The sequence below is a fragment of the Microcebus murinus genome, chromosome 18 (genome assembly GCF_040939455.1).
Source record: "Microcebus murinus isolate Inina chromosome 18, M.murinus_Inina_mat1.0, whole genome shotgun sequence".
NCBI classification, from domain to species: domain Eukaryota; kingdom Metazoa; phylum Chordata; class Mammalia; order Primates; family Cheirogaleidae; genus Microcebus; species Microcebus murinus.
In genome coordinates, this window is record NC_134121.1 from 33612934 (window position 1) to 33627063 (window position 14130).

At 39.5% G+C, this 14130-nt stretch overlaps 1 protein-coding gene and 1 long non-coding RNA gene across 2 annotated transcripts in view; one reads left to right on the plus strand and one right to left on the minus strand.

Annotated features, from left to right (window-relative positions):
• LOC105857491 (uncharacterized) overlaps positions 1 to 8049 on the plus strand; it is a 90954-nt gene extending 82905 nt beyond the window's left edge. The window contains exon 4 of the long non-coding RNA XR_012913067.1: positions 7747 to 8049. This is a non-coding gene — a long non-coding RNA (uncharacterized LOC105857491). The remainder of the gene's footprint in view (positions 1 to 7746) is intronic.
• Positions 1 to 14130, minus strand: part of ANKFN1 (ankyrin repeat and fibronectin type III domain containing 1) — a 268470-nt gene that overhangs the window by 85573 nt on the left and 168767 nt on the right. The window lies entirely within an intron of this gene.

Sequence of the window (14130 nt, forward strand, 5' to 3'; positions counted from 1 at the left end):
CTCTTGTTATTAATTTCTAGTCTTATTCCAATTTTCTTAGAGAAAATACTTAGTATGATTTCAATTTTTGTTTGAATTTTTAAAGACATATTTTGTTGCCTAAATATGGTCATCCTTGAGAATGATTCATGAGCTAAGGAGAAAAATGTGTATTCTGCAGCTGTTGGATGAAATGTTCTGTAAATATCTATTAGGTCCTTTTGGTCTATAGTGCAGATTAAGTCCAGTGTTTCTTTGTTGATTTTCTGTCTCGAGGAGGAGTGACATGGGCACTCCTTTATGGCCATCAGCACCAGGTCATACCTGAATCCAGCCCAATCTCACCCAAAGCCAGTGGTGGCCATTGCCTGGCTACCTCTGATGTTTATTCCAAGCCCAAGGGCTCTTTAGTCAGCAGGTGGTGAATCCTACCAGGACTGGGTCCTTCCCTCAAGGCAGTATGTTTCCTTCTGACCAAGGGTGGGTCCAGAAATGCCATGTAGGACCTAAGGCCTAGACTCAGAGGCTTCAGGAATTAGTTTGGTACTTTATGTTATTGTGGCTGAGCTGGTACCCAACCTGCAAAACAAAGTCCTCTAAGCTCCTCCTTTTCCTTTTCCCAAGTGGAAGTAGACTATCCCTGAGCTGAGCTGCCGGTAGTTAGGGCAAGGGTGACATAGGCACTGGTTTGACTGGTAGCTTCTGGTGTCTCACTGGATCACATGTACCCCATATCCACTAGCTCTTGAGCCAGCACAGTGACAGGAAATGCCCAAGGACTGCAGCCTTTGTGGCCTGACTGCTTTATGAATTTAGTTCAGGGCTTAGGCTACTTTTTGTCTGCTGGTGGTGGGGCTAGCCAGAACTTGGGTTTCTGGGTGGAGGATTTCCCTCAGGCTGGGCTGATCAAAATGATTCCGTTTGTAGGCACTAGTAGAATTCTGCCCTGTGCTGTTTTCCTTGCGACGGAGTGGCCCTGAGTTTCAATGCAAAGCCCTACAATCACTTCACTCTCCCTTCCCTGGCCACACAGATTCTCTCTCCACTTGGCATGCTGGCACGGCACTTCATTGGGAGGAAGGGTGGAGATACAGGAATGGTGGCATAGGTAATGCAAGATTGTCTTTTCTGCCCACTTCAGTGCTTCTTTCCTTGGTAGAATGTTAAAACCAGGTAGTGTGATCGCTCACCTGATTTTTGGTTCTTCTGAAGGTGTTTGCTTGCGTGGATAATTGTTGAATTTGGTTTTTGTGCAGAAGGATGATTGCTGGAGATTTCCATCAGCCTCTATTCATACACCCACCGACCCACTGACACCAGAATAATCTCTTCAAAGCATAAATCCTATCATAATATGTCCCTACATAGAAAGCTTGTAATGGTTCTCCGATGCACTTGGAATAAAATCCAAAGTCCTTAACATAGTTTGTAACAGGTGCTGGCAAACTGAGCCCTGCAGGCCAAATCCAGCATACTGCCTGTTTTTGTACAGGCTGTGAGCTAAGAATGGTTTTTAGGTTGAAGAAAAATCAAAATATTTCATAATATGTGAAAATTATATGAAATTCAAGTTTCAATGGCCATAAATAAAATTTCATTAGAATACAACCCCACTCCTTTGCTTACATATTGTCTTAATGGTAGAATTAAATAGTTGCCATAGAGACCATATGACCTGCAAAGCCTATATTTACTATCTGACCCTTTACGGAAAATGTTTGCCAACCCCTGGCCTGCAAGGAGTCATGGTCTGCTCCTGCCTGCTTCTTTGAAATCCTGTCTACCATCATTCTATCAATTTTGATTCATCTGTACTTTCTGTTTCTTCAACCTACCAAGCTGTTTCTACTAAGCTCATTCCTGCCTCTCACTCTAACACATTATTTTATTTTATTGTCTTTTTTAGCACTTACTATCTGAAATTGTATTCTTTATTTATTAATTTACTTGTTAACTTAAGAAAATGTGAGCTCCATGGGCTTGTTTGTCCCCCCCCCACTGTATCCCAGCTGTACCCCTAAAGCCTACAAAATGATCTGCACACTGTAGGCATTCAAAAAATGTATGTTAAATGCATATTTCATCTTCCTTCTAAGCTCTTCTGGGCAGATACTGTGTCTGACTCACTTTTGTATCCCTCATAGTGGCCAACATAGTGCCTTATTTAAAGTCATAGTTCTAAATATAGCTGTTCAATGAACAAAATGACAGTCATGTCTCCTTCCTCTTGGGACAAAGTGAAAAAACACCTGTTGTCAGCTGGATCACAAAAAACTGTAATGTGCACCACATCTTTTTCACCTCATCTACACTCCCCTGGTTGAGAGTACACTTTAAGGAGGGGCCGTGGATTCCAGCATAGTCCTCAGAGAACTGTGAGTATGGGGACACCAAGTGTCCCAAGGAAGGGCATTTCTAGTGGATTCAGAGTTAGGCCAGGTGTTTTCTGATAATGGGGAAGAGGCATTGGCAAAGGGTGGGCTGGCAGGTTTTCAAAGAAAATTGCTCCAATTGTTTTTTAAAAGGCTGTAGATTACCTTTTAAAATATAGAAGGTTACAAAAAATGAAAGGTAAAAAGAAAATAGCCTACTCTGAGCACTCTCAGTTCTGAATAATGTTTATATCTTTTTGTCACCTGCTTCTCCCTCCTCTGGCTAGAGAAATGAACAAAACAGAACGGTTTATAGGAGGCTAATACTTAGTGATCTTTGGAGGATGCTGGAGAACATCTGTCAATACTGGGACGTTGTGCTTTGTTGATAAATATTTCACTTAACCCTCCTAATAATCCTATATGGTGGGTAATATTTTATTCATTTTACAGATGAGGAAACTAAGACTCAAAACTTTTAAATAACTAATTTGAGTCCACACAGCCCATCAATGCAGAGTCTGGGTTTGAACCCCTATCAAGTTTTGTCTGCCTTCCAGGTCTACACAGGGAGACATTGATAAATGGATTAAAAGTCATTTTGAGGTTTTTGCAGCTACAAAGCTCTGACTATGCTCACACAAAGTCTTTGTGATACTGGACTTATGCTGAGTGAACCTAACACAGGAGCTCCTGTTTGGTGGCTCCATCTCCTTTCCCCAAGGGCCAGGTTTATCTCCCGATATTGTGATTTCCTTGTTATGGTTTTAAGAGGGAGGGAGGGTTGGGGGCAGTGACCACTGGGTGGAACAGGGGATTGTAGTGGTGCTGGGGGCCTGCGAGCCTCATAAAGGTGTTTTATATTTTCATGGCAGCTACATGTGACAATAGTGGACAAGATAAGTACTGATTTTTTTTTTTTTAATAAACAGCAAATTAAACAGTCACAGAAGACTCATGTACATGGCTAGCCCATAAATTGAGCTTAGTGCATGTTATGTAACCTTATTGCTGCCAAGTCTTCATCTGCTTCCTTCCTTCTGATAGCCTAATCTGAGTACTCCCAGTTCTGAATAAGGCTCGTAATTTTTTGTCACCTGTTTCTCTCTCCACTGGCTGGAAATATGTAAGCTGAGTTGAGATGATAGGATAGACCTGGGAATAAAAACAACTCCAAAGAAGAACAGGTCCTCAGGATCCAAAGGAACTTGTAGGGGGATAAAAATAAATAAATAAAAAAGAAAGAAAGAATCAGACCACCTTGGGAGCAGCCAGCCCCAGTCTTCTTCCCTCTGTGTCTCACTAAAGGGAATGTGATGTTTGGGGCTCTTCTCTTCTGTATTTGTTTTCACATTCTATTGTAAATTACTCAACAAGGTGCCTTATTGATCCTGAAAAATCCAATCTTTAGATTTTCCCATCAAGGCAAGAAACAGCTTCCTAGGGAAACAAAGAGCCTTGTTCTCCACTGCCAGGCTCACCTTCTGTTTTTAGGTGGGTGATCAGACTGGCTGATATCGAGGCACAAATCTCAATATGTTCACATGGGGGCTCTTTTCTTGGGGGTCTCAAATAGGCTTCAGTAGATCAAAGCAAAGCCTTCATGTCGTGAGCAACATATGTATTTATTTTTTCAGATCCTTTCATAGAAAAACATCTCAATAACAATGTATAATCTCAACATCTCGAGATACAATAGCAGGGGCTATTTGAAGGATCTAATTACTTTTCTTGGGGTAGTGCTATAGTCATCTCTAGTTTGTTGCCTTTGATTTTTGCATTTCTACTTATATATGATACCTCTAAATTTTCAACATTCACTAAATATAGTTGAAACAGTAGCTTGGATGTAGAACGTATAATGTTGAGTGTCTTCCAGCTCATCTGTTTATAATAAGTGGCACATAGTAGGTGTTCAATAAAGATGTTTTAAATGAATGAATGCAATAGTTCAATTAAGGAAGAAGACTTTGCACGTTCACAATTGAAAAGGAAGAACAAGACTGCTATTTTGCAAACATTCAAAAGATATCACCCACTGGGTTGGTGAGGATGGATAGAGAAAAGGAACTCTTCAGATTTTGAAAAGTTTTGTCTATTCTGAGATAACCAAGGTGGGACAGGAAAGTCACTGGCCATTGTTAAATCTTAGGAGTAGGGTACTTGGCCTGTAGGCAGTGGGGAAGAGAATTATGTGGACTTATTGGATGGAAATACATGTAATACTTTCTAGATAAATGATGATAATTGAATTTATTGAATTTTTAATCTATTAATCCAATATTCAATACCAAACTAACTGCTGGCACATTTGGAATGAGAAATCAAACTTTAAATCTAGTGTGATTGGTTGATTGATTTATCAGACTTTAAATGATGCTCTACTGGGGACCGGGCACTGTGAAGTGCTGGGATATAAATATGATTAAAGCCCAATTCTTATCCTCAAGACAGTTACAGTCCAATGGTGGAGTGGGACAGATAAGTTAATACAAGATTATAATACAATATGATGCATGCTATGATAGAAGCAGGCTCAGGGTTGGGTCACCCTAAACAGTCTGGGGAGGCTGTGGTTGGGGATAACTTTCTGGATAGGTTGACTCCCAGAAGCCCTGAAGGATGTGTAGGTCTGCCAAGGGAAGAGAGTGGCTGAAGGCATTGCAGGCAGATGCGTGTGCAAAGACACAGAACCACGGTGTGGTCAGGGAATTGCAAGGCAATTACAGAGAACAAGAGAAGAGGCAAGGTGAAATGGAAAGGTGATTTTAACCTGAGATAAGATGGGACAGGGGAACAGGAGGAGCTCAGTGTCATGCTAAGAAGTGTCAACATTATTTGAAGGTATTTTGGAGCTGTTGAAAGATCAGGCCATTATAGGATCAGATTTGCATTGTAGGAAGGTCACTCTCACAGCTTGTGAGAGAAAAATTGGAGAGAGGCAAGGCTGTAGGCAAGGAGGCCAGAAAGATATTAGTGCCGTGACCTATGCAAGAAATGATACCAGCTCGGTGTCAGCATTATCTCCACCTTTTGTGAGGAGGAGGAAATTGCCCGACTTCCTGTTACCACCCAAACGGCTTTTCCTATTCATTGAGGCATCTGTGAGCCAAATTTTTATGTAAACCCAAATATTTGGCATCACAAGCTCTCATAGGAATGGTGAATACTGGAGTTCAACTACTTTCTTTTTTTCTTTTTTTTTTAAAACTAAGAGCTATTATCAACAGTGTATACTTAAAAATTTCCAAATCAAATATCGTGGTCATATCAAAAACCATGCTCTCTCTCCAGGTGTATGTAAATGGCCTCAGCTTTACTCAAAGTTCAATTGCAAACAGTAATAAAAACATTGACATCTCATTGCTCATTTAATATTTATGTAGCTGTCGCCATCTCAGTTTTACACATTCAAAACCTCAGAGTTGGTTGGATTTGAGGTGAGCTAAAATCCCCTTTGACAGTAGGTTTTTTGGGGGATGCTTTCATCCTTAAATAACTTTCAAAACAACACTCAGATAGTGGCAAGAGATCAAAGAAATGCTGTGTTACCACGGGGGCTGCTGAAACTGTTATTTCCCCCACAAAAATTTTCCCTTTGTGGAGAATAAAGTAGATCAGCCTTATTAGGGATCGGAGCAAACACTCCTTTAGGCAAAAGCAGACTCAGGCCCTGTTGATGTGCATTCATACTGTGGTTCCTTTGTGAGGAATCCAGGAGAGAGAAATGGGGCAAGAAGTAACCAAGGAAGGTAAGACTGGGGCTGATAACTGTCTACTTCTCATTGTGGAAGCAACATTTTACAGGTCTGTAACATTTTTAGTTTGCAACACCTTCTTCCACATTTTTCTCCTTTGATTTCACAACAACCTCATTATGCATTTTTCTCATGTTAGTGGTGAGGTCACAGGCTTTGCCAGACTGAGTGTGCTGTCCAAGGCCACACACTGGGAATGAATGGGAGGGTCAGATTTCGAACCCAGTTCTGTCTGGGCTTAAAATCCAGTGCCTCTTTCCCACACAGTTTAATGAAACTTCAGCATGTACTCAAAGGCAAGGAAAACAGTAGCTGTAGAGAAGGAATCACAGAGGTACACAGGTTTTTAAGTTTTCATTTTGAGAAAGTCAGAGGGAAGGTGGAGCTCTATGGAACAGCTCAGTCGCACAATGAAGGGTGGGGCCTTATGCCCTGTAACTACAAGGGGCTCACCCCTTACTGCACCCACCGGCTTCCCTGTAGGGCCTTGGAAAAACCTGTAGCATCCAGATTTAGAAGTGTTGTGATACTAATTCCTTCCAGTGCAGAACTGAGACTAAATTCTTATTACTCAGGTTTTTCACCTTCAATGATAGTACATACTACATTTTAATGATACTTTCTAGTTTAACAACACCTACAGGTACTCATGTTTCTGCCAATACATTTCTGAGCATTCTTAATGATTGGAAAGCATAGTGCTGGGTGACAAGGACGTAAACACGAGTAAGACACTGTCTTTGCCGTAGAAGGACTCAGTGCAGCAGGCACATAGCCAATGATACAGACAATGACAGTAAAATGTGATGCCCCATGCAATAGGCATGTGAGCAAAGTGCTGTTGAAGTGCCCAGAACTAAGAAAGTTGGGGCAGGGGAGGGCAATGGAATAAGGGGACATTCGGTTTGGGTTTTGAAGACTAAGTAGGATTTTACCACACAGAGAGGGGTATTCTGGGGAGAGAGACTGAGAGTTGAAGGAGTTGAGAATGATCAGATAAAAGAGAGATGTTTTACAGAAGAGGAAAGCAAGATGTGGGGGCTGAGACTAGCTGATATGCGAAAGGCTTTGCATGCAATGCTGAGGGTTGGTTTTTATCTTGTGGGGGAGCAGCAAGGTTTATGAGCAGGGGAATGACACGATCAATCTCTGTTTTAGTCTGATGACCAGTGTTGGTGTTAAAATACATAATTTATTCACAAATTATCTGATTAGTATTAGGAGATAAATGGTTTTAAAATTACATATGAATTTGCATAAAAGAAGATTTCATTTTCAGAACACATTGGAAATATTTTAATTTTCTAAGTGTAATTTGAATCTTACAAGCTCTGCTGTTCTTACTCCTATATTTCAAATCAGAGAGTTGATTTTGATTTTCAGAGACTTCCTCCAGTAGGGGTAGGCATTACCATGACTCATCTGTACAACTTCTGACTTCAATTCCTATTGATGCCACATACCCGTGTGACGCATGGTCCCAGCCTCCATGTTTTCTGTACAGCCTATGGTCTATAATTTTGGGGGTGGTCTGCCCAACTCCTTCACCACCAACACTGTGTGAAGATAATGTAGATTTCCCAGCATACCTGAGAACAGTGACCTTTCTACACATTTGTTTTTTCTCTTCAACTTAGTCACCAAGATGAATCTTCTCAGAATGATCACTGGATGGTGTTGACAAAAGCTTGAATCACGCCGTCTAACTGCAGCTGTGCTGACAGCAGTCTCCAGAGAGCTCTGCCGCAGGGACCAACTGTCGTGTTCACCCTCCTAGGGCAGGACCAGGACGGTGCCAGACCCAGCACATGGCCTAGCAAACACTAAAGTCCAGGCAGAGGCTAAAAAGAGTATTGTTGGTTTGGCTATCCCCTTTAAGGAAAGGACTTCCTCATTTTTAAATAGAAATTTAAAAAAATCTATGGGCATTGGGTCAAGGCTCAAATTGAGAATTTTGGTCACTCAAATTCACCACCCAATAATTTGTTCCAAATTATTTTGGATGGTAAGGGTTCATGTCAAGATGTCCATCATCCTCATCTATTTATAAATATCCTTACTATTTTTGATTTCTTTAAGCCTTAAAATAAAAAAGTAATGGGAATCTTGGTCTCCAAGGTATTGATTTTCAAAAAGCATTTGCAAATGTTGGATGCTGATTATTTAATTAGCTAAAAATTTTGGTAGCATACAAAGAGAGGAAAAAGTTGAAAATATGTGTGTATGTGGGGTGAGGGGGTTGGGGAAAGGTTTTGGCTAAATGCTGCCTGGGACTGGAGAATAAAGAAATGAGATTTGTTTATTTTATTATTTACTGTATCAAAAAATTTGGTATAAAACTGTGTGGTCCAGTAAGCCTACCGAAAACCAGTTTGCAAATAAAAGGCCAAGGAAACCCAATAAGACATTGGATCATTACAGATATAAGTACCATGTGTTAGCAAGGTGCAGTCTGATCATGTTGCAGAGAAATTTACTTTTAAAAAATGTATGATTTTTCCATAAATGATCTGACTAGTTTTAGGAGATAAATGGTTTTAAAATTACATATGAATTAAAAGAAGGCTTCATTTTCAGAAGATATGGGAAATATCTGATTTTTCTAAGTGTATTCATCATTTCACCCATTGAGAGGAATCAAAATACAGATTCAAAAGTAGCAGATCTGACATTTTTCTTTTAAGAAACAATAAGTGACATCACATATGGAAAAAACAGAAATACTACGAAAGGTTTTATTCCTCCTTAGCTTGCTTTCCAGAGGCAACCACTGATATCAGTTATTGACTCATCTTTTGGGTATTTTCCTTGTATATAAAGAGAGAGAATGTATTCTGACGAACCAGAGTGATATTATGTTTACTCATGAGTAAACAGAGAGGATAGTTGGCCAATTGGGTTATTAAATGACCGAATGATATGAGAAATCCTTGATAAACTTTGGAAGAGTCCTCTCTATCAGTACTAACTGATAGAGAGTCTTAACCTAGAGTTCATGGACTTCTACAAAATCTAAAGCTTGGTTTTAGAGTATGAAAGTCCTGAAATTGTAGACAAAATGTACATAATATATATATATTCATGGATTTTTAAATTTGCTTTGTTTTGTGTTTTTCCTGGGCTGACAGAACCATGACAGCAATGACCTTCTCAAAGGGAAAATGATACCAAAGAGGTTTAGAATCCATATTTTAGAGCCTTGTGTCATTTTCTTGGGATTGTGCCCGATTCATTGAATGGGCATCAAATGAATGAGAGGATGGTAATAATGTACGGACATACCCTGAGACTATTTTCATTTATGTACTTTAATTAATTTTTTATCTGCTTGTTTTCTCAAAAGTATTTTTCATTTTAAAAGAGGGAGTCAGAAGAAGAAATATATGGTACTACTTTCTACTACAGAGTTTTCAAGCTTTTTTCCTCTGCTGCACACATAATGGATTATGGGTTCCCATATATGCTGAACTCCCGTTGATGTATCCAGGATTATATACAATTACTGGCAACCTAAGTACAATTTCACCTATTTTGTATGAAGACAATATATCAGAATGCAAGTGAGCGAGAGTAATGTCATACGGACAACTTTGAGTTCCCCATAACGTTAAAAAACATAGAAAATATTTTGCCAACATCGCTTCTCCAACTATAGCATCATCATCATTTGTTATATACCTCATAGCTGATAATCACAAGACTTGTGTGGCCCACAGGGACACTGAGACTAGCTACTCAAATAGTAGAGGTTTAATTATACTGTTTTGAATGTGAGCTAGAGCTATTTTAAGACAGCAGGTTTTCTAGTGGCTTCTCAAATTATATTTATTCATTCCCTCATTCATTTTCCATTCATTCATTCATCTATACAGTCATCTATTTATATTTATTCTAGAATTTGGGGAGAAGTGGAAGGGCATGATATGTAGAGGGAACAGAATGTGCAATGTCATGAAGGTATGAGATTATATGATGAACTCATCAAGATAAAGTGAGCTGATCTGGAGTTTTGGCTGTAGACTAATGGCAGGAGATGAAGCTGGAAGGATATGTTGGGGCCAGGCGGTTAAAAGATTGTCTGCATGCAAAGGAGTATGGACTCAGACACTCATTGCCACACAAAGCTGGTTATGCTTAAAGGGAGTCCACATAAAGAGCAAAATTGGATTCTTGAATTTATATTTCTTAACATCATGGCCAGGACCATAAAGAAGGAGGGTCAATGGACTACTCTCAACCACTGGCGTTTGGTCAGCTGCCTGGAGATTCTGAGCTGGTAGTTTGGTTCCCATGATTCACCCAGTTAAAAATGCAGGGACCTACGAGCTGAGACGTGAACCTCTGAAGCTAGCAGAAGTAGCAAGGGCCTAAGAGGTCTCAGCATGTTACTTTAATCCCCCAGAGATCAGAGTTGAACCAAGCTTCTCTTGTTAAGAATGCCTAACTTCTGCAAACTCAAGAAATCTCACCTCAGTTCTACAAATTGCTCAGATTATGGGCAAGGTTCATTAACCCCTGAAGTTCCTAGTCTAGGTTTCAGGTATTTCTATAATTTCTGGTGAGTTTTTACTTGGGAAGTAATATGCTACAGAGGGAATAATAGTGAATTTGGAGTCAAGAGTCTTGAGTTTTTGTCCTGGCTCTGCCAAATAATTCTGTGGCCTTGAGAAAGTCCCTTTACCTCTCTGGGTCTCAGTTTCCTCAGTTTTAAAAGAACAGATTGGGCCAGATGATTTCTGCTGTTCTCTTAGTGTTAAATTAGAGGATCCTAGGGTTTTTATTTATTTTTTATTATACATATTTTATGTAGTTCTTAGTGTTTTACACTCTTATTCTTGCTTTTTAAGATCTCATCACATCACCATTTTAAGTAAAATTCTTATAAAATTGATTTATACATTTTTATTTTTTATTTTACCCTTTTTGTATTATTCTTACTGTTTTAAAACAAAGAATAATCTCTTAAAATCATTTTTAAAATTCCAAGTTTTTTTTAACTTTTACTGGGTTTTGATTTTTCAGAATTAGATCAGACAATATGAGTAAAAGGTCCTCCACAAGGCCAAATCTTTATCCTCTGATCTCAAAGAACATCAAACCAACACAAACACATTCTTCAGCTTTGTTAATTCCTTACCAAATAACAAAGAATTTACCACCACAGTGTCAAATAGATTTGATTGTTTAAGGTGGAAGAAAAGAATTAACAGAAAATAAAAGGACATATTATTTAAAAGAATACCTTTAGAAACCATTTAATAATTATGATCAAATAAATTTACTTGAAAATTGTGGGGAAGTTTTGTCAAACTATTTCTGTTGGGTAGTTAGAAATATCCAATTGAAAACCACTCAAATAGAGGTTGCAAGAAATTACACTCACTCCTCCTAACAAAGCAAACTAACAAAGCAAACAAAGAATATTCTGATTCAAGGAAACAGTCATGTAGGAAAGATGAAGGCTCTAGGATGTGCTCATCTTCCTGTGTGGACAAAATTATCTTATGACCAAACATCATGAAGAAAGGAAAGAACGTGGACTTCAGAGAATTCTAGTAGGCTCCCAGTTATAACACAAGGTAAAGAAAATGGAAAGTCTGGAGTGATGTCAGCAATAGGATGCAATAGAAAGCTTCTGACTATCCCTCCCCCCACAGACACACTGAGTGACATGGTCACTTCTCTCCAGAGAGAGCCAGAATCCTGTTGAAAGACTCCTACACACTGGATCACTGAGAAAATATCCACATCAAAACAGGTAGAAAAAGTGGAGATACACTCATGCACTAACCCTACCATGAGCACAGCCTTATACTCAGAAAGGAAACCCCAACTCCTAGCTTCTTCCCAAGGGATGAAGAGCTTGTATCACACATGTAGTGCCCAGCTATACGGTTCCTGCTGGAGGGCTTGGCTCTTAAGTCACTCTGCTTGAGAAACGGCAGGGACAGGGCATCAAAAGATTTCCCTCAAGGACAAAGAACAAAGAAAAGTTTTGAACCACATAGTACTTCCAGCTGCTGTAGCCCCTGGGAACAGTTGAGCTTCCACCTTCCCCATGGAAAGGGTTTGGCTGCACACTTTTCCAGCAGCTCCCTGTGGAGCTAACAAGCCAGTATCTGGGATCCTGCAAAGCAGACAAAGAATAAACCTCTTCAAGCCTAAACACTCCCTATACTTTCTTCCCCAGCTTGCTCCAGCAATAATCCTAGCCTTGAAAACTCTCCATGGAAAAAAGTTGGAGGCCTCTGCCAACAAGAACAGGAGGGATGGCACTGTTTGTACCCTTTTCTCCAGACTACTCTAGAGATAAAGTCCTGCAATCTCCCATTAGAGGGAGGCTGGGGGACCACTCCATGACTGAAATGGAGAGTGGGCACTCCCTGGGCCTTCTTCTCTGGCTTGCTTCAGTGATAACTCCATACCAGAAGGCTCCTGCTGCCAGGAGGGTGTGAGACATCTGCTTGATCAAACAGAAGAGTGGGCACTCCCCTTACCTTCTCCCCTAGTTTTTTCAAGCAATAAATCCATATCTGCAGACTCTCTCTGGAAGTAGTTTCTAAAAGCATAGAGTGCCCAAACTTTTATAGCATTCACCCAAGTGTCTGACTTCTAAATCGTCTAGCTCTGGGAGTTGATGGAAGTAACTTTTAAACTTGCAAATGTTTAGCAGCTATATCTTCAGGTTGAAAGTGAGCAGTCTGCTAAAGAGGGCAGGTATCTGGCTCAGACCTTCTCCTTGGTGCAGAGCAGAACCAGTGAGAGATACTCTGGCTTTCAGCTTGTCTATAAGGAAAGAAGAAACTGAAACACATATCTAACACTCCAGTCTCTCCAGCTGCATCCCAAGGGACTGGCTTCTATCACATTTCTCTTAAGGCAGTAGCACAACTTGAAACTCTCTAGATTCTTGTGGGCCATTAAGAATAAGTCTGTCTTTATAACAGATTAGAGAAGCAAAAGAGTTTAGAAGAACTTAGAATCTTTGAATAGGCTGACTAGAGAGAAATGTCTCTTAAACAAGACTAGTCTAACTATACTGGGAGAAGTGGTTCTTCTATCTAATGTGCAGAAACTAACACAGAGAGACAATAAAATGAAGAAGTGGAAATATATGTGTTCCAAATAAAATAACAAGATAAATCTCCAGAAGCTGACCCCAGTGAAACGGAAATATGTGACTTACCTGGCAGGCAATTTAAAAGGACAGTTATAAAGATGCTCACCAAAGTAAAGAAAGCAATGCAAGAACAAACATAATGTCAACAAAGAGATAGAAAATATAAAAATATACCTAGCAGAAACCAATGAACTGAAGAAGACAATAACTAAACTCAAAACTCAATAGAAGGGCTCAATAGCAGACTAGATCAAGCAGAAGAAAGGATTGGCATACTTGAAGACGGGTGACTGTAAATCATCCAATCTGAAGAGTAAAAAGAAAAGAAAAAAGAGTGAAGATAGCCTAAGGGACTTATGGGACATCATCAAGCAGAATAATGTACACATTGTCAAAGTACCAGAAGAAGAAGAGAGGGGAAGGGACAAAAAACATATTTAAAGAAATAATGGCAGAAAACTCCCAAGTCTGGGGAAGGGATTAGAAATCCAGATCCAGAAATCTCAACAAACACCAAATAGGAAGAATCCAAGGAGACCTTATACCATGACACATAATAATCAAACTGTCACAACTTAAAGACAAAGAGAGAATATTGAACACTGCAAGGAAAAAGTGACTTGTTATATACAAGGAGATCTCTGTAAGACTTTTAGTTGATTTTTAAAAACAGAAACCCTGCAGGCCAAAAGGAAGTGGTATGATATGTTAAAAAAGGAGAAAGCAAAAACAAACAAAAAACCCCCCAAAACAAAAAAAACCTTGTTAACCAAGAATACTGTGCCTATCAATCCTGTCCTTCAAAAATGATGGGGAGATAATAACTTTCTAAGACAAATAAAAGCTGAAGGAATTTATCTCCACTAGAACTGCCTTACAAAAAATGCCAATAGGAATCCTT